We start from the raw sequence: 26,399 nt of genomic DNA on the forward strand, positions 1-26,399 counted from the left end.
GCGTGTGTCACAGCTTGGACCTCAGTCACTGTTGTATTTCCAACTGGGCCTCTCCAGCTTGTCAATGACCCTAAGCACCTCATCTATGTTACACCCTTGCACGCAAAGGTTTGCAAAATACCAATGACGTAATGAGATAAATCAACAGTGAAATTTCTTTTTTTTATTATTTATTTATTTATTTACTTATGGCTGCCTTGGATCTTCGTTGCTGCGCGTGGGTTTTCTCTAGTTGTGGCGAGCGGGGGCTACTCATCGTTGTCGTGTGCAGGCTTCTCATTGCGGTGGCCTCTCCTGTTGCAGAGCACAGGCTCTAAGTGCACAGGCTTCAGTAGTTGTGGGTGGCGGGCTCTAGAGCACAGGCTCAGAAGTTGTGGCGCACAGGCTTAGTTGCTCCGCGGCATGTGGCATCTTCCTGGACCAGGGCTCGAACCCGTGTCCCCTGCATTGGCAGGCAGATTCGTAACCACTGCGTCACCAGGGAAACCCCAACGGTGAAATTTCAATAAAATAAAGTCTAGATAATTTTCCCCTCATGTTCCTATTCTACCCCGTACATCTTCCAAGACTATAGCCATGACACTACATGACAGTTGTTCCCATGAGACTATTAGCTACCATTTCTGAGCACTTACGTTGTATATCACTGAAAGCCTATTTAAGGCCAGAACCTAGTCATTTTCATCTTTATATGACCACTGCTCAGCTACTTAGACGTAGGAAAGTAGTAATCATATTTCAAATACAAAGACATTTTTACTAAACAATGAGAGAATACATGAAGGCTTAAGAGCCATAAACCAAGCTTCCAAAAAGAAAACCTACACACTCCTCCCTCCCTTAGATGTTCAACAGTAGACACCTCCAAATAAATATCAGGGAAAGGGACTTCCCTGGTCGCGCAGAGCTTAAGAATCCACCTGCCAATGCAGGGGACACGGGTTCGAGCCCTGGTCCGGGAAGATCCCACATGCCGCGGAGGAACTAAGCCCGTGAGCTACAGCTACTGAGCCTGTGCTCTAGAGCCCTGGAGCCACAACTACTGAGCCCGCTCGCCTAGAGCCCGTGCTCTGCAACAAGAGAAGCCACCACAATGAGAAGCCCGCGCACCACAACGAAGAGTAGCCCCCGCTCGCCACAACTAAAGAAAGCCCGTGCACAGCAACAAAAGACCCAACACAGCCAAAAAAAATAAATTAAAAAAAAAAAAAGAATCAACTGACATGCTTGTTTAAAAATAAATAAACAAATATATATATAAATAAATAAATAAATAAATATATATATATATATATATATATATATATATATATATATATATCAGGGAAAAACAAAACGCAGTGCCCAATCTAAAACGGTGAAATAAAAGGGAGACAAAATGAGGCCATGGGTGTCAGTGTTACTCTAAACCAGTGGTTCTAATCTTTTTTGGGTCATGGATCCCTTTGAGAATTAAAAGAAAGCTACAGATCCTCTCTTCACAGAAAATAAACAGAACCAAAATTCAGCACATACTCTTGACAGCATCATGGACATTCCCCCATCTCAATCCCTTAAGGGTCCATAGACCCTTGAGTTCGTAACTTTTCCTTAGAATCCGCATCTCTAAGCCCCGTCTAACTAGATGCAACCCAAATTCATCAACCTTTTTGTTCGTTAGAGGTCATACCCACATTCGGGAAATTGAAGACAGAGGTAATAGCTTTAGCACTGGCAACGTCTCACTGCCCACCACAACAAAGGGTCCCTGCTACTCTCACTACCTGATTCATGTTGTTATGCCACGGTAAAAAACTGGGGGGTAAGCATGTTCATTCTCCCCCAAACAGAATGTAAGAAATTCAAAAGCAGGTGTCATATCTGACAATATTAATTATCTAGATAATGGTTTACTTAAAGAACAGATTTAAAACAACCTACACGTTATCTCTTATAGTAAAGTGAGATATAAATTAATGTAGTACAGGAAAAGATAGTCTGGTACATAACTAGCAGATTTTAAAACAAAATATTTTCCTGAATTGGACCCCTGGGAGCTTGAAATACAAGACTAAGTTTGTTAAAAATGTGCTTTCTCATCTCTATAGTCCTGATTTCTCTCTCTATGGCAGGGATTTGGCCATCTATGGTATATATGCCACTATACAGCAAACTACAGCCACCATTCCCTAAAGGAATGAGGGAAACTGCCAGTGGGGTCTGAGAGGGTGAGGGGGTGTGAGTAGGAGTCTTGCTTCTGGTTGTAAAGATATTTATTCAAGAAACATTTCCTGAACATCAATGATGCCTAGATCCCTGGTTATATGCTTAGAGATAAAATGGTGAAAAGCACAGCCCCTGTCTTCAAGGTGTTAAGACGTAGTTGGATAAAGAGAGAAGAAAGCAGACAATCAGAACACAGAGTAGTAAGTACCACGTTAGGGATAAACTCAGGCAAGGGGCTCACCACTGCAGGTCAGGGGAGGTTTTCTGAGGGAAATAAAATCTAAGGCAGACCTAAAGAATTAGTTAAATTTTGTGTTTTTGTTTTTTTGGTTTGTCCGTTTGTGGGGGTTGTTTTTGGTTTTGTTTTGGTTTTGGTTTCGGTTTGGTTTGGTTGGGGGTAAGGGGTGTCAGGAAAATATACCATAAAAAAGAAAACAGTATATGAAAAGAGTCAGAAGCAAGGATCTCTGGAAGAGCTACAGTCATCCAACGTGGCTGGAACACTGAGTTTAATGAGGGAAGTGGACAGAGAGAGAGGCAGAGCTCCCAGAGGGCCCTTATATAATCTAAATTTATGTAAACCCCACCCCACTTAGTGAACTCACAGCCCTTAAATGCTCTTGCTCTTCCTGGCTTTTTCTTTTTTTTTTTCTTTAAACTTATTTTAGAATAATTTTAGACTTACACGTGTCAAAACAAAGAAATTATCTCCGGTACAAAAAACTAAACTGCAGACTGTATTTGGATTTCAGTTTTTCCATTAATTCTCTTTTCTGTTCCAGGATCCAATGCCACATTCCACTTAATTCAAAGACTTTAAAAAATTCCTTCCTTTACTCCTGAGCACCACAGTTTTATCATTTTTCATCACTCTATCCATGCCTCGCTAGGCCCCAACATCACCAGCCCACTTAGAATGTAAATACTACATCATTTCAGAACAGAATGGAAGTTCCCAAAAACAAATGATTTGGAGTAGGGAAAACCATTAGGGATTCAAGGAAATTTAATAAAAACTAAATCAGTGACATCTTTACATGGGAAAAGCGTATACACGTGAGCACGCACATACACACGACCCTAGCCTCCCCCTTTACAAAAAGAACTTGGCCTATGGTGCTGCTTCCACTATGGAAGAGAAAAGAAATGACAGCAGATCCGCTTCTGCTTCTTTAGTCTTGCTAGCAAGTAATAAATCCTTTAATCTCTCTCTCTTCAAATACCCGAATCATCCCAAGAAGGAATCAAGCCAAAAACACCGGAACACCCGACTCATCCTCAAAACAAAATGCCAGCAAAATCATCTGGGATATGGAAGTGGAAAGAATCATGATTCATCCTCTTAGATTTTCACTAAGGACTCTAATCATTTGGACAGAATTCCACTTTGTCACAACAATCTTCATAAAGCTACCTGACCAACATTAGTCATACTTCTATTAAATTTATGACCCTTTCTATTATATTTATTCTAAGCCTCCATCTCTGAAAATTCCCAAACCTACAACAACCCTGGTGAATTTCAATTTGTAGAATCAAGGATGAATCCTTTGCAGAAATCACTGAAATGCCAATGAAAACTGGCAATTTTTTCTACAAGTAAAACACAATTCTTAAAAATGGCTATTCCTAGGAAGTAGAATTTAAGGAATATTTTAACTTTCTTTACATATTTCAGCTATTTATCTGGGGGCTATTTATCAAACATTCATCAAATACATAAGAAGCATGGTCCTATGTCAGAGTTAGGAGAGGGAGGAAAAGAAGAATCTCTCCCTTGTGGAGGATACAGTCTATATCTGCACTCCCTAATGCTTTGCTCATTTAAAGTTTAATCAAAATTAAATAAAATTTAAAATTCTGTTTCTCAGTCACACTAGCTCCATTTCAAGTAGAAACACGCGGCTGATGGCCGTTGTAAAGGACAGAGGTGATTAGACAGGGCTGATCTAAAAGAAGCTCTGATGCTGATTCAGAGCTTGGAAATAGAGAAAGGATCTGGGCAAGGTTTCCGGGAAGACATGCATCTGACATGGTTATTAAAGTGAGCATTCCAGGCTGGCTGATGACACACAACACATGCCACTGGCTTTTCCCTTGAACATCATGCAATACCAAAATTCCCAGGGCTATTCCCCAAAAATCAAAAGCAAATTTTTCAAGGAGGCATAACAGAAAGAATTGGGTAACAGGCTTTGACTGTATTTTGCTAAGATAAGATTAGATGAAAAAACTAGATTATAAAGTCCAATTAGGACCTCACTAAAAAGGAGGGGCAGAAAATGGAACTGGAATTAACTGCTAGATCATTCTGGAAATCTTTAACAGGTAAGCTAAACTAGGGATCAAGGGGACAAACGAAAGAATGTACCATGTTCATCCAAATACCCTTCAGTGGGAGAAACATTTCCCAATAATCAAGGTCAATAATTAAGGTGAAACTGCAGAGACAGAGAGAGAAAAGAGAGCACACACACAAAACCAGCCTGGTAAAACTGTATAACAATTTGATACTTTCTAAGGGGCAGGTGTTTTTCTCTTACTCTCTTTTCTCTGAATCTACCTACATTACCTAAACACATGCTGCCCTCAGTTCCCTCATCTGTAAAATGGGCACAGGAATAGTACCAGTACCTATTTCTGAGGTCTGTTAACGTGGATTCCTTGAGTTAATACATGTAAAGTGCATGAAACAGTGCCTAGCACATAGAAAGGACTAAAGAAGTACTGGCTATTATTACTGCAGAAGTCTCTGAGGACCTAGTTTCACTTGGTGAGAGAGTAAAAGGATTTCCCTAGGGGAAGAGGGATATTGTATTGACTGTCATATTGGGAGGAGGGTTTTGAAAAGTCACATCTGTCCCAAGCTGAGCGAGCTACACAGACATCTTCCAACCATGTCCTATGCGCTATTATAACACCCAAAGCCATGGGGGGACAGCTGCCAGAACTTCGGCAAGCTTTAGGATTTAGCTGCGGACCCTTGATATCAGGACTTCGGATATCAAAGTCCAGTTTTTTTCAAAAATCCATCTTGGCTTACCAGCTGGACTAGTCTATCCTTCATTCAGGCATTAATTAGGCACCAGTGACAAGTTAGGCACTTTATGAGGAAAAGTGAAAAACAAAAAAGAACAAATTCCTAGCTTTTTTTTTTTTTTTTTTAAACAAATTCCTAGCTTTAAGAAGCAGAAGATGGGAATTCCCTGGTGGTCCAGGGGTTAGTACTCAACGCTTTCACTGCAGTGGCCGGGGTTCAATCCTTTGTCAGGGAACTAAGATCCCACAAGCCATGGCAGCCAAAAAAAAAGAAAAAAGAAAGAAGAAAAGAAGTAGTAGAAGATAACTATTCTACTTCTAGGAATTTCTCCTCCAGGTATAATCTCACACATGCAAATTGACATATATTCACATTTCCCCTACGGCACTGATTGCAAAAGCAAAGAACTGGAGACAAATCCAATATCCATCAATAGGAGACTGGCTAATTACAGTGTTATCTGTGTAGTGGAATACCACGAGGCTGTAAAAAAAGAACAAGGAAGCTTCCTTTGTGCTAACACTGAACATCTCCCAAAATATTAAGTAGAAAAAAGGAAGATGCAGTACAGTAATCATAGTATGCTACTATTCATGTAAAGGGGGTGGGGTGGAATGCATACATACTTCTATTTGCTTGTTTGCATAAAGTATCTCTGGAAGGAAAAAAATATCTCTGGTAGAACACTGACGTCTCCACAGGGGACAAGTGGGTGGCTGGGGGACAGGGATAAGGGAACAGTATGGGTGTTTTGTGACTGCTGATTCAGAACCATACAAACATATCACTACACACACAAAAAAGTGATATGTATAACATCACCAGCAAAGTGCTAATGGAACAGAGCTGAGGAAAAACCCCAGGAAGAAAGGTTTCAATAGTGGACACTTGAGAGGATGCTTAAGAATGAGCAGGAAATTCACCAATCAGAGGACAGGTAAGGGAACTCTCAAGAGGAACCAGCTTCATCAAAAACACAGAGGCAGAGCTTCTCTGGTGGTGCAGTGGTTAAAAATCCACCTGCCAATGCAGGGGACGTGGGTTCGAGCCCTGGTCCAGGAAGATCCCACATGCAGCAGAGCAACTAAGCCCAGGCGCCACAACTGAGCCTGCGCTCTAGAGCCCGTGAGCCAAAACTACTGAGCCCGCGCACCTAGAGCCTGTGCTCAGCAACAAGAGAAGCCACCGCAATGAGAAGCCTGCGCACCGCAACGAAGAGTAGCTCCCACTCCCTGCAACTAGAGAAAGCCCACACAGCAACGAAGACCCAACACAGCCAAAAATAAATAAATTAATTAATTAATTAATTTAAAAAACACACAGAGGCAGAAAAAGAACAGAGCGTGTTCTGGAGACTGGGAAGGCACGATGGGCCAAAGCGTATAAAGGATTCCATAGAACACACTAGTGATCTGGACTTAATCTTACAGACCATAGAAAAGCACCAAAGGTTTTAAAGCAGGGGAGCAACAGTCAGGTTTTTGTTTAGTGCCTCCAGTGACTTGTTGAGAATAAACGAGAGAGGAAAGAATGAAGAGGACACCTTTGTAGGAAACTTCTGCAATCAAGCACAATACCATACTTCTCAGAATTCCCAGTGGCACAAAGCACAGGGGATTTTGCTTAACTGGCTTAATACTCAACTAATCATTTGAGAATAACAAGCTCTATCAACTGAACACTTACTATATGCCAAACGTTTTTCATACATTACCCCGGTTTCTCAAAACAACCCTGTGAGACAGCTATTAGTATCTTTACTTTACACATGAGAAAACTAAGGCTCAGAGAAGAGCTTAAGGTTACAATAAATGCAGGAACTGAGACAGGTATCTGTCTATTTAATACCTGTGCACATACTACTCGTGTTGGCCTGTGGCAGTTTTCCCCAGTCTATGTAAAAATGAGAATTAGAAACATACACCTACATATGTCCACGTAAAGCTGCCAACTTCCTTGAAAATGGCTATCTTTTGGGAATTTCCTGGCCGTCCAGTGGTTAAGACTCTGCGCTTCCGCTGCAGGGGTCGCTGGCTGGGGAACTAAGATCCCGAAAGCCTCACGGCCAAAAAAGAGAAAATGGCTGTCTTCTATTCTAATAGTGGGTCCTTTTTCTTCAACGAAATAACGGTGAGTAGTTTCCCTTTCTTTCTTTTTTTTTAATGTCCTCCCTGGCGAAACTAAAAATTGGTAAATTAATATATTTTTTTCCCACCACCATATTGTCAACTGGTCTGTAAAAGCCAAGTCTGGAACTACTGCACCAATAATGACATTACAGAGCATTTACCGTGACGCAGGCATGATCTTAAGCTTCTTAAATACACTATCTGTTTTAATTTGCACAGTGACCCTATGAGTAGACACTATTATATTCCCCTTTTTATAGATGAGGTGCCTGAAGGCACCAAAGTTTAAGTGTGTTGTCTGAGGGTGCAGAGCTGGCAAGAGGTGGGACTGGGGCTCGACCCGAGGCCATGCATCACGATGGGAGGAGTAATTGAGGCCTCAGTGCTAACACTGTGAATACTAAACAGACCTCAACAACTGCTACTCGGCCTATGACCTACAACATTTAGATGTGTGAGACCCTGCTAAGACCCTAAAATTGGCTGCTACCTGGGGTGAGTTACAAGATTACAGATCAATAGCACATGCTGTTCTACTGATTCAAAACTTCATCAGGCTTCCTCTAACATGCTGGCCTACTTAAACAGTTTAATTAATCAAACTGTGCTTTTTCATCCTCCCAGAAAACTGAAAGACTGTCCAATGTTACAGAATTCCACATCCACTGTTGGCATTTAGTTCTCCAAAAAAAAACCGGACACAAAAAGCCTTTGTAGCAGGCAGAATAGGTATTTAGGCCCATTTTATAGACAAGAACTCAAGATAAATGACTTGTCCAAGGTCACAAAGTTGGTAAGAAGCAAAATGAAAACGGCAGAAAGGGTTTTTATATCACTTGAAGAAACCCAAGAATCTAAGGACTAAAGGATTCCAGAGACTTTATTTTTCCTGGTTTCTCTCAAAAAATCATATATTTAATTCAACAAATACTGTGCTTCTATTGACGTGTTCCAGGACAAATGTGATGGGTTCACAGAATAAACGGGGAAACAAAACAAAAAAACCCTGTGGAGCTTCCAAGCTACTTTGCAATTTCTTTCTCATGTCTAAATGTAAACCCCTCACACTGCAAATGAACATCAGGTCTTTGATGTTCTCCCTAGTGAAAGAAAGAATGACCAATAAATGAACAGGTATATGTGTGTGCAAATGTCCTGTTAGTAACAACAATAAAAACAAAGAAGGTAAAATTGTTAATTTCCAAATTATTCCGTATTCAAGATAAAACATGAACTTGGACCACTTTCTTTCTCATAATAAGATGATATCTGTCTTCCTAGTCAACGCATCCTTGTGTTGAAATGTTCAGTCGCACTTAATTCTTTAAGATAAGATCGGGGAAAAAAAAAAATCAGGCCACTGGCCTTCTAAATTTTTTACTTTCTGGTACAGAAACAGGGTGTTCCTTGTGTCACCTGTAAGGGAAGAATTGTTTTTGTTTTATAAATGGCATATAAACTCTCAGAGAGGAGGAGGCATGTTTTGTACAACTGGTACTCTAAGCAGTGTAGACACCCAAACATTGGTTGAACAGGGAGGAAAAGGGAAAAATAAAACTTGTCTCCCGATACCTCTATCCTTTGGAGCTCAGAGAACCAGTTTGTTCCCTCTTCTGCTTAATAGTCCTTAATTATTTAAGTTATTTAAATATTTAAGTAAAATTAATCAACTATATTAAATAAATAAAATTATTTAAATCCGATTTAAAGAATTTTTTGGCTCTTAAAAGGGAAGATATAACTAGTTCCATGTCCATTCCTGATTTTGACCAAGAAAAGGAAAAAGTCATGTACTAATGGCTCCTTTAAAACAAGCATGGTTGGGGTGGGGGACACCTTGGTATAGCTACAGCTATCAGCCATGAAGTAGACTTTTTATCTTCCTCATCTCTGGGGTAAAATCAGTTCTGTAAAGTGTACAGCACACCAGAGAAAGTGGCAGAAAGCAGGGGCTCCAAGCAAAGGCTCTGAACCAGACTGCCTCCAGGACCTATCAGCCCTGTGGCCTTGGGTAAGTTCCCTCAGGAAGCCTCAGCTCCCTCACTAGAAAATGAAATACCACGTACGTCAGAGCAGAGGATTACGGTGAGGAGAATATGAGGGAACACTCAGGAGTCTCCTGGTACTCAATAAGCATACTGTTGTTATTAACTGGTAATACTGCTATAATTAATTCAATTATTGTGCTAAAAAAGGGTAACTGCCTTACCTTCAAAGGTACTAGAGTCGGCCTCTCGCCTTCTGAGATGGCCCACACTCTGTCTGTGGAGTGTGTTTCTTCCTGAATAAAACTTCTAAAAAAAAAAAAAAAAAAAAAAAAGGTACTGGAGTCCAACAGACCTCACTATTACTAATTTCTTGCTTTTCAGCTCAATTTTTCCTTCATATGTTTTCAAGAAAAACCAAATATAATACAACTGCTCTGCCAAAAAAAAAAAAAAATTGTTTAACCTTTTTTTCCTCTGAATCAAAAACAGTAAAATCATTATGGAAAATGGGAAAACTCAGAAAAAAAATTTAATCACTCAAAATTCTACAACACAGAGATAAATACGAACAGCACTTTGGCATATTTCTTCCACTTTTTCCCATATATATTTTAAAATAACTGGAACCACACTGTTTATAGTTCTATATCCTGCTTTTTTCTCATACTTAATTTTATTTTGTGTGCACTTTCCCATGTCAAGAATTCTCCAAAAACATCCCTTTTACATGACTCCAGACTTTTCCATAAAGTGACCATTCCCTTAAAGTTAAAACATTTAGATTGCTTCTCTTCTTTCCAATACACATCACTATAATTAACATCTTTGTATAAAATCTTGGTGGTCATCTGTAGTTTTGGGTCCATATAGATACCTATAACTAGATCAAGGATTGTGTCTCTTAAAACATTGCCAAACTGCTTTCCAGAAAGTTCACACCAGTTTGCGTGCCTGAAAGTCCCATCATGATGTCACAGCAGTGACCATACCTATTTCCTTTTAATTCCAAGTAAACAGAGACCCAAAAACTCTGGAATTACAACACAAATAGGTAAGATCTGTTATTACAAGATGCTTTTGACACCTGTAATTTGTATGAGATCAGTATTATCCCATTCATTATCAGGTATATGACCTCGAACAAACTTGGAAAAGTTATAAATATGATCCTACACATTCACATTTGTATATTAAAGTCATGACTGAAGTGCCTTACAGACAGACTCTCAGTTTCCAACTTATGAAGAATTGTGTGGAAAGGAAATTATGCCCCATCATATGAAAAAGGGGTCTGTACAAGATGTAGAAAATTCAGAAATGTACACTTAAGATTTATGTACTTTTCTACATGTAAGTTGCTACTTAATTTAAAAAAAAAAGTAAACAAAAAGAAAAAATGTTAAGGGAATCTGTACATAAGAAAATATGTATTCCTTGCATACACACATGTAACATCAAATCACAACTACTTTAGCTCAACTGACCATTTTTAAGCCTTCGTGGCTGTTGACTAATACTAGGCATATGCCACAACCCACTCCCGCAGCAGTCAGGGTCCTTTTTCCTCATTTATCAAAGGTTTTATGTGCATTCCTCAACTGACTGACCAATCAGTGGAAGAAATTTCCTATAGGTCAGCAGCATTAAAATATTCAATGATATCAGTCCGTTAAAAATGATATTACAGGGCTTCCCTGGTGGCGCAGTGGTTGAGAATCTGCCTGCCAATGCAGGGGACACGGGTTCGAGCCCTGGTCTGGGGAGATCCCGCATGCCGCGGAGCAACTAAGCCCGTGTGCCACAACTACTGAGCCTGCGCGTCTGGAGCCTGTGCTCCGCAACAACAGAGGCCGCGATAGTGAGAGGCCCGCGCACCGCGATGAAGAGTGGCCCCCGCTTGCCGCAACTAGAGAAAGCCCTCGCACAGAAATGAAGACCCAGCACAGCCAAAAATAAATAAATAAAAGTGAAATTCTTTTAAAAAAAAAATGATATTACAAAAGCAGCATCTACCAGCCTTCCACCTAAAAACTTAATAAGCATTTCTGAAATATAAAGACCTAGTGATACTTCTTTTTCCCCAATAAATTTATTTATTTATTTATTTTTGGCTGCGTTGGGTCTTCGTTGCTGCGTGCGGGCTTTCTCTAGTTGTGGAGAGCGGGGGCTACCCTTCGCTATGGTGCACGGGCTTCTCACTGTGGTGGTTTCTCTTGTTGCGGAGGACGGGCTCTAGGCACATGGGCTTCAGAAGTTGTGGCACGCGGGCTCAGTATTTGTGGCTCGTGGGCTCTAGAGCGCAGGCTCAGTATTTGTGGCACGTGGGCTTAGTTGCTCCGCGGCATATGGGATCCTACCGGACCAGGGCTCGAACCTGCATCCCCCGCACTGGCAGGCAGACTCTTAACCACTGTGCCACCAAGGAAGTCCAAGACCTAGTGCCACTTTTAATCACCAAGCATTTAGGTACACTACTCCCAGTGACACAATTCCCTTGAAGTGAAAGCCACTCTAGCTGAAGATGCTGATTTCAAGAATCTAATAATCTTGTATTAATGCAGTGCTGACTTTCATTTGTACACAATCAATTTGTTACTGAACAAAGAATCCTCTTTAATTGCCCGTGGCAATTAACAGTAATCATTTTCCTTGTCTTATTCCTAAGCAGTGCAGGCTGCAATAGATGAAGCCTCGGTTTTGACCTTTCTTTTAAATGGAGATGGGAAGAAGTACAATGCAACAATATTTTTTTTTACAGTTCAGGAGGCTATTAGCTGTAGCTGGAAAACACTCTCTCACCCCAACATTATTTAATAACTTTCTGAATTGTAATTAAAAAAAAAAAGTATTATAGGGAGCTCCACACAAACAAGTCAAGGGGCAAAGTATATTTTTATCTATACATTTGTAGTTGTCTAGAGAGTTTTCTCAGAAGAAAATCAATTAGGAGCTATTCAGATACTTTTCTATTTGCCAAAGAAAATATAGATTTTTTTTTTCTTGGCTGCGCTGGGTCTTCGTTGCTGTGCGCGGGCTTTCTCTAGTTGCTTCGAGGCGGGGCTACTCTTTGATGCAGTGCGTGGGCTTCTCATTGTGGTGGCTTCTCTTGCTGCAGAGCAGCAAGTAGTTGTGGCTCGCGGGCTCTAGAGCGCAGGCTCAGCAGTTGCGGCACACGGGCTTTGCTGCTCCCCTGCATGTGGTATCTTCCTGGACCTGGGATCGAACCCATGTCCCCTGCATTGGCAGGCAGATTCTTAACCACTGTGCCACCAGGGAAGTCCCGAAATATAGATTTAAGGCCATTACATGACCAAACATTTCCATCTTATTTCTGTTAGACAAATTTACTTACACTTTTGTTATACCTGGGTGTGAATCCAGGTCAGAAATAAAATGCTCAACTTCTTCAATATGCTGACTAGAAAGACAAGCTGGTACTTGTGGCTGTGGATTCCTTTTAAAATACTGTGATATGGAACCTAATGTGTGTTCAGTCTCTGAATATGAAAATCTTTAAGATTAATATGGGACTGCCTCCAAAGGAGCTAGAAATTAGTAATAGTCTATTGAACATTCACTTCCCTCACCCTACCCCATATTATATATATAGTTAATTGTTTATAACTGACTATGAATTCCTCAAGAGATTAGAAATATAGCTTATTCTTACATCCCAGACAGGCAAGGCAGTCTAATAAAATAAACACAAATTTTAGAATCAGACAGACATGGATTTATAACATAGCCCTAGCATCTATTAGCTGTGTAGCCCTGGTCAAGACACTTAGGATATATGTGTGTATGTATGTATACGGATTAAATGCTGACCAAGAGGGCATGCCATCTAAGAGTTTCAAGCCTAAAAATAGCCATTATGGTCAGTGTACACATCTCCCCAACTCCCCCCCTCCCACCCCAAAAAAGAAAAAAGTCTTTGGCACCAGCTTGGCTTCAATCAGCATGTATGTAGTGGGGGCCTACTATGTACAAGATATTTTGCTAGGTATGATGGGAAACAATGGGAACCAACTGGTATAATCCCTTCATTTTTCTAATGAAGAAACTGTAGCCCAGAGAAGTGAAAATGATTTGGCCAAAGTCACTCAGCTAGTAAGCAGCAGAGCCAGGGCTAGAACCCGGGTTTCTTCTTTATCAATCCAACCTCGTTTATGCCATAGGAAGCTGCCTCTCAATTGTTCAAGTTTGATTACCAAATGCAAATATTACAATAGTGACTACTAGCAAGAGAACATTTTCCAAATAAGAAGGCAGACACTAGGAGAGCAAAAGAAGTATGAGGGTAGGAACTTCCCTGGTGGTGCAGTGGTTAAGACTCCGCGCTCGCAATGCAGGGGGCCCAGGTTCAATCGCTGGTCAGGGAACTATATCCCACATGCATGCCGCAACTAGAAGTTCACAAGCCACAACTAAGGAGCCCACATGCCGCAACTAAGGAGCTGACAAGCCGCAACTAAGATCTGGTGCAACCAATAATTAAAAAAAAAAAAAAAAAAAGTATGAGGGCTTCCCTGGCAGTCCAGTGATTAAGACTCTGCCCTTCCACTGCAGGGGCGCAGGTTCAATTCCTGGTCAGGGAACTAAGATTCCGCATGTCGTCCAGCACGGCAAAAATAAATAAATAAAATTTTTTTAAAGTATGAAATACCTATAGATGCATAATGCAACATCACAACTGCCACAAATTTCATAAAATGAAAATGTTCATTTCAAAAAGGATGAAGGAGATAGGCAAGTCTGGCTACTTTTGACTAAAATAAATATTACTTTCCTGTGAGGATGCTTCATGGCTGGTTCTCTGCTAATATATCAACTTAATGGTGTCTCTTAACATCAGCGAAGCAAATAAATGAAGATTAGACTGACAGATGCCAAGTATTATTTTCAAGAATTCTTCATAGATGAAGCCTGATAAAGCATAGTATCAAAAATTAAATTGAAATAAACTTTCAGGAAGATGAACATGAATGATTTGTTTGCATTTCTTAATACCAGCATTCAAGTGCTATTCAGACCACTGCTATTTGAGAGCCTGGGTCAACAATGACTCAGCTTGAAAAATTCCATACTGTTTTTAAGAGGTATATGGTTTTAGTTATGTAGTTAATACAATCTGGATGCCCCTTTCTCCCCAAATTATAAACTAATCTTCATGTGAATGCCTGAAAAAGAGGCAAGTGTTTATTTTATATTTGAAAAAGCATACAACAAAGGTAATCCAATTCATTTTACTGCATCCCCTGGGGAAAGAGCCCCCCCACTGCCTGGCCTGTTCTGGGTTACTGGATCTGATGGGGCGGGGCGGGGGGCGGTGGTTAAGAGTAGCACCAGGAGTCCAGTCCCAGCCCCAGCTCTGACGTGGTATGTGATCCAGGGTGAGAATCTACAATCAGAGCTGAATGGCACACAAGACTTCAGGCTACGAATGTGAAGCCCAGAGAGGTAAAGCGTTCTGTCCAAGTGTCCCTCTAATTAGGTTAAGGCCTAGACCAGAAGGTCTCCTACCCGTATGCCCATTACTTTTTCAACTATGACAGGAAGCCTGTCAGCATGCCCTTTGCAAGCTTTCCATTTCCCCAACTGTAAATGAGGAGGCTAGACGAGGCACTGAGCTTCAAACTTGTTCCAAACCCAAGGGTATTCTGCTGGTCATCTTCCCTCTTCAAGCAGAGAATCTCCAAGTTTACCTATTTCATATAGTGTGGAAAAGAAATTTTAAACGACTGAACTAGATGATAAATAAAATGTCACAGTGACTGAGTATGTTAACACACTGTTTAGACTGCCAGTTGGTGAATGACAAGAGTCAAAGCAGATCACAGGAAGGCCCTACAAGAGACCTAACACCTCTCAGAAACACCACAGCACACGGAAGAGGGGAAAGCAGACAAGACTAGAGGGAAACAGACAACTAGTCTCATCTTTTCAGTCTCCAACTGTATTGACCTGATGTGTTTCCTCATCACATACAGACTGACCAAACACCTATGAGGCTGTAGTTTACAATCACCTATGCAACCCTCACTCTTCCCAGACTGTCCTTTGTCAAAAGTCACCATCAGGCCCATGGATCTGCACAAGGACAACTTGCATGTGTCCAGTATCAAGAGGAATGACTATTTTCTGATCTTTTTATAGTCCTAAATCTTTGGCCTTCATCATAGCAAGAAAAAAAGGGGCAGAGGGTAAGGGAGGGGGGACATAGCCAAAAAGAAAGGCTAGTATAAAAAAAGACAGGAACTTTAATCAGGCCAGTAATACAAAGATTTTCTAGGCAGGGCAAGAGCCCTTGAAGACATATTATGAGGTCGAAAACAGTCGTCTACTGCCATCCCCCACTCCACACCCCACCCCCAACTGGCACATTAAATGTTCCAGAAGGCCAAGGCTACCACCTCAGATTTCTGTAGCACCCAATTCCTTCATGAAAGCAAATGTTGATACAGGGGTTGGAGCCTCTGCTACCATCAGAGAAATCTGACAAGCTCTGGAACATCAGTTACCAGTTTAGGAAGAAAAATCAGCTCTTTGTTCTTCTGTCTCCTCTCTTCCTATTATGTAAACGTAAGCTTTGGGCACGCAGAAACTTTCTATGCTGCCAGTGATGTTAAAACCCTGGAACACGAATTTAAGCAGTACTGCATACACAGTTGTTTTTATTCTTAATTAGCTGCCATTTCCACATTCAGAATAAAAAACAAAACAACTATTTATACCAACATGAGGAACATAAACGCAAACAAATTCAGAGAATTAATCATGGTTCACAAGGCCAAAACTCAGAAATGAACAGAAACTAACAGAAATGAACCAAAATTCTTAAAGTCAATAATGGTGAAGACAAATGTCACAGATAATTAAAATTACCAGACTCTGCCTGTCACAAAACTTAAAGTCCTAAGAACTTAGAAACTAAAGGAGCCATATGGATCTGCTATCCAGCCCCCCTCACCGTCTCACATACAAATGCCCTAACATTTGATGAGTCAATGGTTCAATTCTGTAGATGACAGTGAATGTTTTTTATTTCACATGCATTCACACAGAACTATTCTAAATAAGTTCTGAAGTAAACAAAGTTTGATTATAGCTCAGTTAAGAAATAAAGTCCTTCCAGTAAACGCTCCTTCACAGCTCGATGGCTGCTTTAATATGCAATTGCCCTAGGCCACAGGGGGGGAAGAAAATCAGGCTTTTGATTTACTTAAGAAATAAAATAAATAAACCTAGAACATGCAAAAGCTTCCTTCTCCCAAGGTAAGGAAGGAAAACGCTTGTCTGGTTTTCTGTAAAAACCACCTCTTCCTCTGAATGAATTTCCTAAACCCTACCCCCAACATAAGATCACTGAAGCTCAAGGAAAAGGCAGCAAAGGTACATTTCGCAGGTAATAAACCAAAAACCCAATCATATCAGCCAGTTCCTGGCACCCATTTCTCACTCTACCAAATCAGGGCAGTCAAAAGACTGGGGGAGTGTCAGGGCCCACCCACGTACTCCTGGAACACCAACGAGCCCCCTCCCTTTCCCAAACATGGATCTACCTATAAGCACTCAGCTCCTGTGGCTGGGAGCGCCTGCAATACCAGAGGGCAGAAATCTAAGTGACACTCGGCACTCTGTTTCAACAAACAACCGCAAAGAGCTTTCCAAACCCAGGCCCTCACCATTTTGAAGACCAGGAGCTGAATCCTTCCTGGGGCAGAGGTGAAAAAGAAATAAGCCCACTTTCCACCACCCCTCCCAAAGGTCACAAAGCAAACCAGAGGCCATTAGGGAAGGCAAGACTGGCAGCTTCTGCAGACCCACAGCAGTAAACACCAAGTGCGACCACAACCCCCGGTGGGACTGGGGAGAACTCGAGAACTGGCATTTCCCCAGCCGAAGGTAAAACAAATATATGACTTGTCAGCTGGATGAAAACCAAAAAAGCATACTCCTAAATTCTCCCAAAGGGTGCTGGCTTGGAGGTGAAAGGGGGCGAGGGTACAACTGTCTCTTTACAATAGCTCAGAGAAGGAGGGAGGGAAAGTGAGAAAGAGAAGACAGACCTGTGAGCAGCTGCACTCTCCTTTTCCGAAGGACACAAAACTGCAAAGCCCAGGGACCCGAAGGGGCTGGGGAGCAAAATGGCAGCGGGAAAGAAAGCGGGGCAGTGGAAAGGAGATATACTCCCACCACCACTAACCTTGGCAGAAATGGGGGAGATGGGGGAGACACTCCCAGACTCGAGAGCAGTAACCAATCAACCAACCCCCACCTATTTCCTCAGATCTCACAGGATCCCTCGAGATAAAACCCTCAGGGTCAGAGCGCTGAGAGAATCTGCAGTCTAAACCTGAGCCTGCAGAAGCCTAGGCCCAACCCAGCCCCTTCCCCTCCAAAGCTGAGGGATGGAGACCAGAGAAAGGCATGCCTGAAGAAGGGAAGCACCCAGTGGGAATGGGCAGGTCAAGCGGGGAAGCTGGGAGAAGCAAATCTGATAGGAACTAAATGGGAAGAGAAGAAGCCTAGCAAGATACAAGGGGAAAGAAAAGATGAGGGAGAAAACAAGGCAATGAAGAACAGATCTGGGAGAGGGATCACAAAAGGGGAGGGAGACTCTAGCCCAGAACCGAGATAGCTCCAAGAGGAAGCTGGGGTGGGGGGAGTAACAAGTAGGAATGGTTGGGAAAACATCTCTATACTGGGCAGAGCAGGGGGAAGGAGACTCAGTAAGGGGGTAAGAGGTAGGGCAAAAAGGGAAAGACAAATACGAGCAAGGAGAGAGTGGAGGTTGAGAGCTGAATCAAAATGGTGGGGGGATAGAAGATCAGGTGGAAAACTTAGAATTGAGAGGCAACAGAGGTGCGAGGCAGTCACAAGATGACCAGAGTTAAAGAGGACCACACCGAGAGGGGACAGCAGTAAGAAAGTTAAAATGGGTCCAAAAAATAGGTGGACAAGTGGACAGCTCCAAAAGGGGCAGAGCTGTGAGGAAAGCATTAAATATAGAGGATGGGGCAGAAGTGAACAAATGAAAGAGCAGGTGCAAAAAGGATTTGGGGCAAGTCTGAGGTGCAGAATGGGAAGGGAAGGGGGTGATGCGTCAGAAACAAGTTATCGACGGTTCGGTGAGGTAAAGGACAAATCTAAGAAGGGCCAAAATGAAGAGGACAGGACTTGGAGAAACAGGCTGGAAGCAGGTCTTACACAGAGAAGTACTGAAGGGGAGACAGGTCAAAGGAAGCCGGAGCAAATGAATGGAACCGCTCAAAAGAGGGCCAATAAGGAGGTGGGGAAGAGAGGAAACGGCAAGGAGAACACTGGGGCGGAACTGGGGACTGCAGGGCTTGAGGCTGCGAAGAGGCTGAGCTCGGGAGAAAGGTCAGAGAAGTGAAAGGCAGAAACGAGAGAGCTGCAGGGTCAGAGAAGGGGGAGGAGGCTGCCTCATGGAAGGCAAAGTCAGAAAGCAAGCAGGCTGGAGGGCACAGCAAGATCTGAGATTGGATGAAGAGCAGAGTGGGGAGGCAGAAAGGTCTAGAAGAGAGGAAAGGATCTGAACGGCAAACGGGAGCAAGATCTGAGCAGGGGAGGAGGCAAGCATGGTGCATCGGAGTCCGAGAGGGGGCAGGGAACTGAACTGAGGCAGACGAGGGTCAGAGAGTCCAGGGGTATGGGGGGGGGGGGCGGTGGAGCAGGTTTTGTCAGCGGGCAGTAGGGCCCAAGAGGGACGTGGAATTAAGGCCAAGGAGAAGACCTGGGAGCAGCAGTGCCAAGACGAACAGGGTCTTGGATGAATCACCAAGGAGGTGGAACCACAGGTCCTAGAGGGACAGCTCCTGGCGGTGAAACAGCGGAGGGTAACAGAAGATGGGTCAAAGAAGGGAACAGATCCAGGGTGGGGAGAGCGGAATCGAAGAAGGCAGAAGGATCACGAATCTCAAAGTACGGATCCAGAATTAAGGGATGCGGAAGGGTCACTGAGGAGGTGGATCCCATGAGCACTGCAGAATCTAGGAGGGGCGAAGGGCATCACTGAGGGGCGGAAGAGGGAAGGGGGAGGCGCAAAATTGGGAGCAGAGTTGGGGGGGGAGGCCGAGGCAGACACCGAGATCCCAGTGGGTTGGAGGGTGGGGGCAGACGCGGCGACAGCAGGGCTGGGCGGGCAGGGGCAAGTCCGAAGGGCAGACGGGCCCCGGCGGGCCGGGCCGCAGCGCGAATCGGCGGGGCCGGCGGGGCCCGGGGGGCTGGGGGGCCGCTCCCTCCCCTCCCCCTCCGGCTCCTCCATTGTTCGCGGGCTCCGGGCCCCGCCGTCCCCGCCTCTCCCTGGACCCCGCAGCGGGGCGGCGCCCGGCCTCGCTGCCGGGGCCAGCGAGCTCGCGCACTCACCAGCTGGGCGCCCTCAGCGCGGCCCTGGCCTCCGGGATCCCGGCAGCGGCGACGGCGGCCCCGGCGCCATGTTCTGCTGCTCCTCGTTCAGCGGCAGCTGAGGCGGCGGCGGCAGCTCCGGCGGCGGGGGGCCGGGCAGACCCTCCCTCGCGGGCTCCCTCCTCCGCCTCCTCCACCTCCTCCTCCCGCCGCTCCGCGGCTCTCCCTCGGGGCGGGGGGCGGGGAGGGGAAGGGGGGAGGGGCGGGAACCAGGGGGAGGGCGGACCAGCCTTGCTCGCTCCTTCCCTCCCTCCTTCGCAATGGCGGCGGCGGCGCCTCCTTCCTGCGGTCGCCGCTCCCGCGCGCGCTCCCCCTCGCTGCTGCGCGTGCGTGGCGCGGGGACCGTTGCAGGGGGATAACGGCCCCTGAGGGCGCGCCGCGAGGGGATAACCGGCGCGTGGCACGGCAGAACCGAGAGCGCGTGCGCGCCCGACGGACTCACTGCCACCGCATCGGCCGCGTCCAGGGAACGGGTGCGGAGGGCGCAGTGCGCGTGCGCCCCCAAGAAATGCCGCTAGTGCGGTGGCTGCGGCTCGAGACAGAGCGCGAGGCGACCCGCGACCGGGCAGAGGAATGGGGTGGCCAAGTGCGCGTGCGCGGGAGGGGTTGCCAGCCGCCGCGGCTACTCGCGCGAGGCGGAGGGAGTGGTCCTCGAGGGGCGCGCGCACCCTTGCGCGCGCCAGAAGCAGCCGAAACCCTTCTCGCCCTGGCTCTTGGAGAAAACGGGAGGGGAGAGGCATGGCCCAGCTTTGGGGGCGGGAGCGAAGGGCGCGATCCCGCTCGCGCGGGACCTGACCAGCCAATGAGAGGCAAGGGGCGGTGGGTTTGCCGCGCGAGCGCAGCCCCGGGGAAAACGGAGGAGGAGAGAGGGAGCGACGTAACTTGGGGCGGTGGGGCGGGGCTGAGGAGGAGGGAGCGCACCCAGTGGAGGAGTTGATTGGGGAACACGGAGAGGCGTGGCCCGCCTTAGCCCAATAGGAGCCTAGCACTTCGTCGATCCGGAAGAAGGGGCGGGGCTGAGGAGCGCGTGCTCTTTTTCCGGGCAGAGAAGAAAATCTGCAGGTAACGAGTGCCTTATTACAACTTGCTTTGGGTTCTGTGATCGCCTGATCCCGTAAGAGGCGCGAGGGCCTGGTCCCGCATGCAGCCCTGGCTTCCAAGTCGGCATTGTGTAAATGACTGCAAATCAAATGTCAGTTCGGGAGCCCGGAGGGGAAAGAGTAGTGATGGGAAGGGGCACCGCTGTAACCCCTGAATTCCTCTGAACTGAAGAGGGGTTCCTCTGGGACCCCTCCGGAAGTACGGGTCTTGGAAGATGAGCGTTCTGGGAGCCCAGTCAATATTTAAGGAATGCATGAAGAAAAGCTATGCTTCTGATTGCATTTTTCATTTCTTTACTCAGTCTCCTCATCTAAAAAATGGAATGATAATCTTAGCTCTTTAGTAAGGTTTGCAGGGAGAATTAAATGAGTTCTATTTGTAAAGCGCTGAATATCATGCCTTGCTCTATAAACGTTGATAAATAAAATTACATGCGCTCAAGTTTTGTTTTTGAGGTCATATCTCAATGCTTTTTTAAAAAATTGAAGTGTGGGGCTTCCCTGGTGGCTCTGTGGTTAAGAATCCTCCTGCCAATACAGGGGACACGGGTTCGAGCCGTGGTCCGAGAAGATCCCACATGCCGCGGAGTAACTAAGCCCGTGCACCACAAGTACTGAGCTTGTGTGCCACAGCTACTGAAGCCTGCGCGCCTAGAGCCTGTGCTCCGTAACAAGAGAAGCCACCGCAATGAGAAGCCCTCGCACTGCAACAAAGAGTAGCCCCTCGCTCGCAGCAACGAAGACTCAATGCAGCCAAAAAATACGTAAATAAATTAAAGAAATCTATAAAAAAATAAAATAAAATAAAATTGAAGTGTGCTCAAGTTTTAAAGCATCCCATCAAATAAAGGTTTTCTGATTACCAATGACGGTCGTTTCCATTCCATTCCATTCCATTCCCTTTTTTTTTTTTTAATTTAACACTTTTAATGCATGAAATTTGATTTTTAGATGCTCATGACTTGCCCCACGTGGCATGCGGGATCCTAGTTCCCCCAGCAGGGATCCAACCCGTGCCCCCTGCAGTGGAAGCGGGAGTCTTAACCACCGGACCGCCAGAGAAGTCCCTGTTCATGACTTTTTTTAAAGTTTGTTTTTAGCACTGTGGGCTAAACAAATCCAATGCGTGGGCCAGATTTTCTTTAGGTGCCACTGCAAGCCCTGGTTTGTAAGTGATTTTGAGATCTATCACTTGAGAACACCAGAAAAACGGGAGAAGGGACATCGGATTCCCCTACCTCAAATTAATACGTGTTTATAACTCCAGTGCCGTGTTCTAGGTCCTTCCAATCTTGGGAAATTTTTGAACTGGCAGTACCTAGAGAAGAGAGAAGCCTGGGCTCACTCTGGATCCAGATGCCCTTCTCCCCTTCTTTTGGAGCCCATCGACCCTGTCTTATCATTCAAGTCTCACTCGAAGTCACTTCCTCAGGGCGGCCTTGCAGATTTGGCCTAACCCTCATATTTTGATAAAAATGGGCACTTTATGCTAGGCAACATTCTAAAGCACTTTAAACATATTAACTCACTTAACCTTCAGAACACCTTACAAGTAGGTTAGAGTTGTTATTCTGCTAAACTAAGGCACAGAGAGGTTACACAGCTAGTGAGTGGCAGATGTGAGATTCAAACCCAGACAACTGGGGTCAGATAGCTGCACACCTAGTACTTCTTCACAGCACTCCATCAGGGGTTGAAGTTCTGTATTGGTATCCATTTTTATTTATTTATTTATTTTTGGCTGTGTTGGGTCTTTGTTGCTGCACGCGGGCTTTCTCTAGTTGCGGAGAGCCAGGGCTACTCTTCATTGCGGTGCACGGCCTTCTCATTGCGGTGGATTCTCTTGTTGTGGAGCACAGGCTCTAGGCGCGCAGGCTTCACTAGTTGTGGCATGTGGGCTCAGTAGTTGTCGCTCGCAGGCTCAGTAGTTGTGGCTCACGGACTTAGTTGCTCCACAGCATAGGGGATCTTCCCGGACCAGGGCTCGAACCCGTGTCCCTTGCATTGGCAGGCGGATTCTTAACCACTGCGACACCAGGGAAGTCCCTGGTATCACCATTTTATGTGTGAGCCCTTTGAAGGCAGGAATTCTGGCTAGTTCCTCAGTCTGGAAAATGGCCCACAACAAATACCTGCTAATGACTAAATGAATGAATCTAATTCTAAACAAAGGGGATCATGGCTGGCACTGCAGGCATGGTAGCCAAGACACAGTCCTTGTTTAATGACTAACTCCTTTCCCTCTTTCAGATACTAGCTCAGATGTCCCCTCTTCCGGGAGGCCCTCCCTGAGGCCCTGCCAGTCTCCCTCTAGGCTTCCACAGCACCTTCGGGTCCTCCAGCCAAGCCCTGACCACCCCTGGGTTGTTCCCCTGTACTGATAGGTCTTTCTATCCCACTGGCCTGTGAGCCCCAGGAGGACAGGGTGGGGATGTCCCAATCAACGTTGATGTTCCTAGCACAGGTCCAGGCACAAGGCAGGGGCTCAGGCAGTGTTTCCCTGGATGAACGAAGGGAACCATCACGGAGCGCCTTCCCAGCTCTGCATTTCTTTCCAGTGCACAAGAGGTCGGGTGTTGGTTGAGCAAGCCAACCACAGGAAGCAGGCTTCCCTGGGGGCAGCCGCCTCCGCGCACCCGGCTAACCTCCACTCCAGGATAAATAGACAAGCGAGTAAACAATTAGCTGACAGAGAGAGGTGCCGACTGCCGGCCTAGGCCACTGTCAAGATTTCCCAAGCATGGACCTAGAGGCCCGAATAGCTGGGACTGGAGGTCACACCAACCGTGGAGCTGGAGTAGGTGTGAGGCGGGACCTGGGGATCTGGATCCGCATCGGGGAGATGCACAGGCAGAAAAATCCACAAAAGAGTTCTGCAAAGAGGGTGGAGGTGCTGGGGCATATTCTCTCTCCACTCCTCAGAGTCAGAAAGAATCAGAGGGTGGGGACCAGGTCTCAGCTTGACCAAGGAGTCGGTGAGCTCACAGCGCCGCCTACAAACCGAACTGAGGAAGCTGCAGCTAGCTGATGCTGCGGGTGTTATGTCAAAGAGAGGTGAACTCTTCCGCCATTGGCCGGAAGAGCAGCCAATCACGAGGAAGGAACGGGAGGCGGGGATGCCTAGGCTCAGTGCAAAATCCCAGCGCCTGGCCAGTGTTTGACACATAGTGGCACACGCTAAATGTCTGATGGAAGGATGGATGATGAGCCTCCCAATTTTTATAAACTTTAAAAATGGAGAGAATTCCCTGGTGGTCCAGGGGTTCGGACTCCGCGCTTCCACTGCAGGGGGCACGGGTTTGATCCCTGACGGGGGAACTAAGTTCCCTCATGCTGCGTGGCACGGCCAAAAAAAGAGAGAGAGAGAGAGAGAGAGAGAGAGAGAGAGAGAGATCCCATTAAAAAAAATAATTTAAAAAAATAAAATAAAACATGCACACCGAGAAGTACACAAATCACAAGTGTACAGCTCGATGAATATTCCAAGAGAACACGCCCTTGTAACCAGCACCCAGATAAAAAAACAGAATGTGACCAATCTCTGAGAAGCCCCCCCACCCCGTCCCCTTCCAGTCACTCCTCTCCCCCCTACAAGGAGACCCCCTATCCTGATTTCTATGCTTATTTTAGTTTTAGTTTTGCCTGTTTTAATACTTTACATAAACGGAATTAAGTGGTCTCTTTTGATCAACATAGTTTGTTGGATTTATCCACGTTACTTTGTGTAAATGGAGATCGTTCATTCTCAGTGCTGTGTAGTATTCTACTGTGTGAAGAATCCACGATGTATTTATACATTCTACTGTTGGTGAGCATTTGGGTAGTTTCCACTTTTTGGTTATTATGAATAGCGCTGCTATGAACAGTCTAGAACATGTCTTTTGGTAAATATTTGTACTCATTCCTGCTAGGTATGTACGTGAGAGTGAAATTGCTGGTCACAGGGTGTGCATGTGTACTTCAACCAGTTTCCCAAAGTGGATGCACCTATTTACATCCCCAGAGACATGCAGAAGAATTTCAGCTGCTCCACGTTTCCCCAAACACTTGATATTGTCCATCTTTTTAATTTTGGCCATTCTAATGGCTGTGTAGTGGTATCCAGCTGTGGTCTTAATTTGTTTTATCCCATTGATTAATGAGGTTGAGCATCGTTTCATATATACATGAGCCATTTGAATAGCATCTTTTGTGAAATGCTGTTCATATCTTTTGCCCACTTTCAATTGTGTTATATATTCTTTTAATTATTCTTAATTACCAATAATACATGAATTTCTTGTGCTTACAAAATTTTAAAATACACCAGATAAGATGCAGTCTCCTTGGACAACCCAACCCCATCCCCTCGCCTTTCCAGAAATGTGTTTTCTTCCAGACTTCTCTATATATTTGCCTGAATGCACATATTTTGTTATGTGACTGCATATGAACTAGCTGACTTTTCCTCTATCAATGAATATTTTGCCTCTTTCCAATTTTTCCCTATGGCAAGCATGTTGAAATGACACCTCAAAGGAAAGGGCCTTTCCATGTTCTGTAGTAAAGAGGAAGTGCTGGGACTAGTCCTTTCTGTCTATATCTATATTCCATAGATGAGATTCTTGAGAGCAGGCCATGAGATTCTTGAGAGCAGAGACAAGGTCTGTTCCCTGCTTGCACACTCTGCCTAACTCTGTCCCTAACTCCTCAGCTAGGCTAGGTGCCTCTGCTTTAAGCAATTGTGGTAGCCAGGCCTCCAAGACGGACCCCGCTTATTCTCACCTGGTATTCAGGTCCCCTCTTACCTTGGATAGGGCAGTTCCGGGTACCAATAAGATAATGTGGAAATAACAGGGTGTGACTTTGAGGCCAGGTCATAAAACATATTGCAGCTTCTGGCCTTGCCCTTTCTTGGATCATTCACTCTGGGGGAGAACAGCTCATGTGTCCTTGTGGAGAGGGCCACCTGCGAGGAACTGAGGCCTTTTGCCAACAGCCAGCATTAATCAGCCAACCCCATGAGTGAGCCTCTGGGAGGGAGATCCTTCAGGGCCAGTCGACTGAGCCTTCAAATGACTGCATTCTCAGCTGACATCTTTTTTTTTTTTTTTTAATATTTATTTATTTGGTTGCGCAGGGTCTTAGTTGTGGGAGGTGGGCTCCTTAGTTGTGGCATGTGAACTCTTAGTTGCGGCATGCATGTGGGATCTAGTTCTCTGACCAGGGGTCGAACCCGGGCCTCCTGCATTGGGAGCGCGGAGTCTTAACCACTGCACCACCAGGGAAGTCTCCCAGCTGACATCTTGACTGCAACCTCATGAGAGACACCAAACCAGAATCACCCAGGTAAGCTGCTCCCAAATTCCCGATCCACAGAAGCTGTGTGAGATAAGAAATATTTATTGTTATTTGCTCAGTAATTTGTTATTTATTTGCATATGTCATTTAAGTCTATTTCCCCTGCTAGACCATGAATGACGTCGGGGTGGGGACAGTGTCTGTTTTCTTTTATTATGGCAATTTCCAA

General features: G+C 45.1%; 1 protein-coding gene across 2 annotated transcripts in view; it reads right to left on the minus strand.

The window, feature by feature from the left end:
* Nucleotides 1–20,363, minus strand: part of ARHGAP35 (Rho GTPase activating protein 35) — a 118,649-nt gene extending 98,286 nt beyond the window's left edge. The window contains exon 1 of one of the 2 annotated variants that reach the window (XM_082438216.1): nucleotides 19,752–20,351. The gene's annotated coding sequence lies outside the window, so the exon portion shown is untranslated. Of the gene's footprint in view, nucleotides 1–19,751 lie in introns of both variants that reach the window. The other variant, XM_082438217.1, reaches the window with a different exon arrangement.
* Nucleotides 20,364–26,399: the final 6,036 nt, after the last annotated feature.

The sequence above is a fragment of the Balaenoptera physalus genome, assembly GCF_965194825.1.
Source record: "Balaenoptera physalus genome assembly, chromosome: 19".
NCBI classification, from domain to species: Eukaryota; Metazoa; Chordata; class Mammalia; order Artiodactyla; family Balaenopteridae; genus Balaenoptera; species Balaenoptera physalus.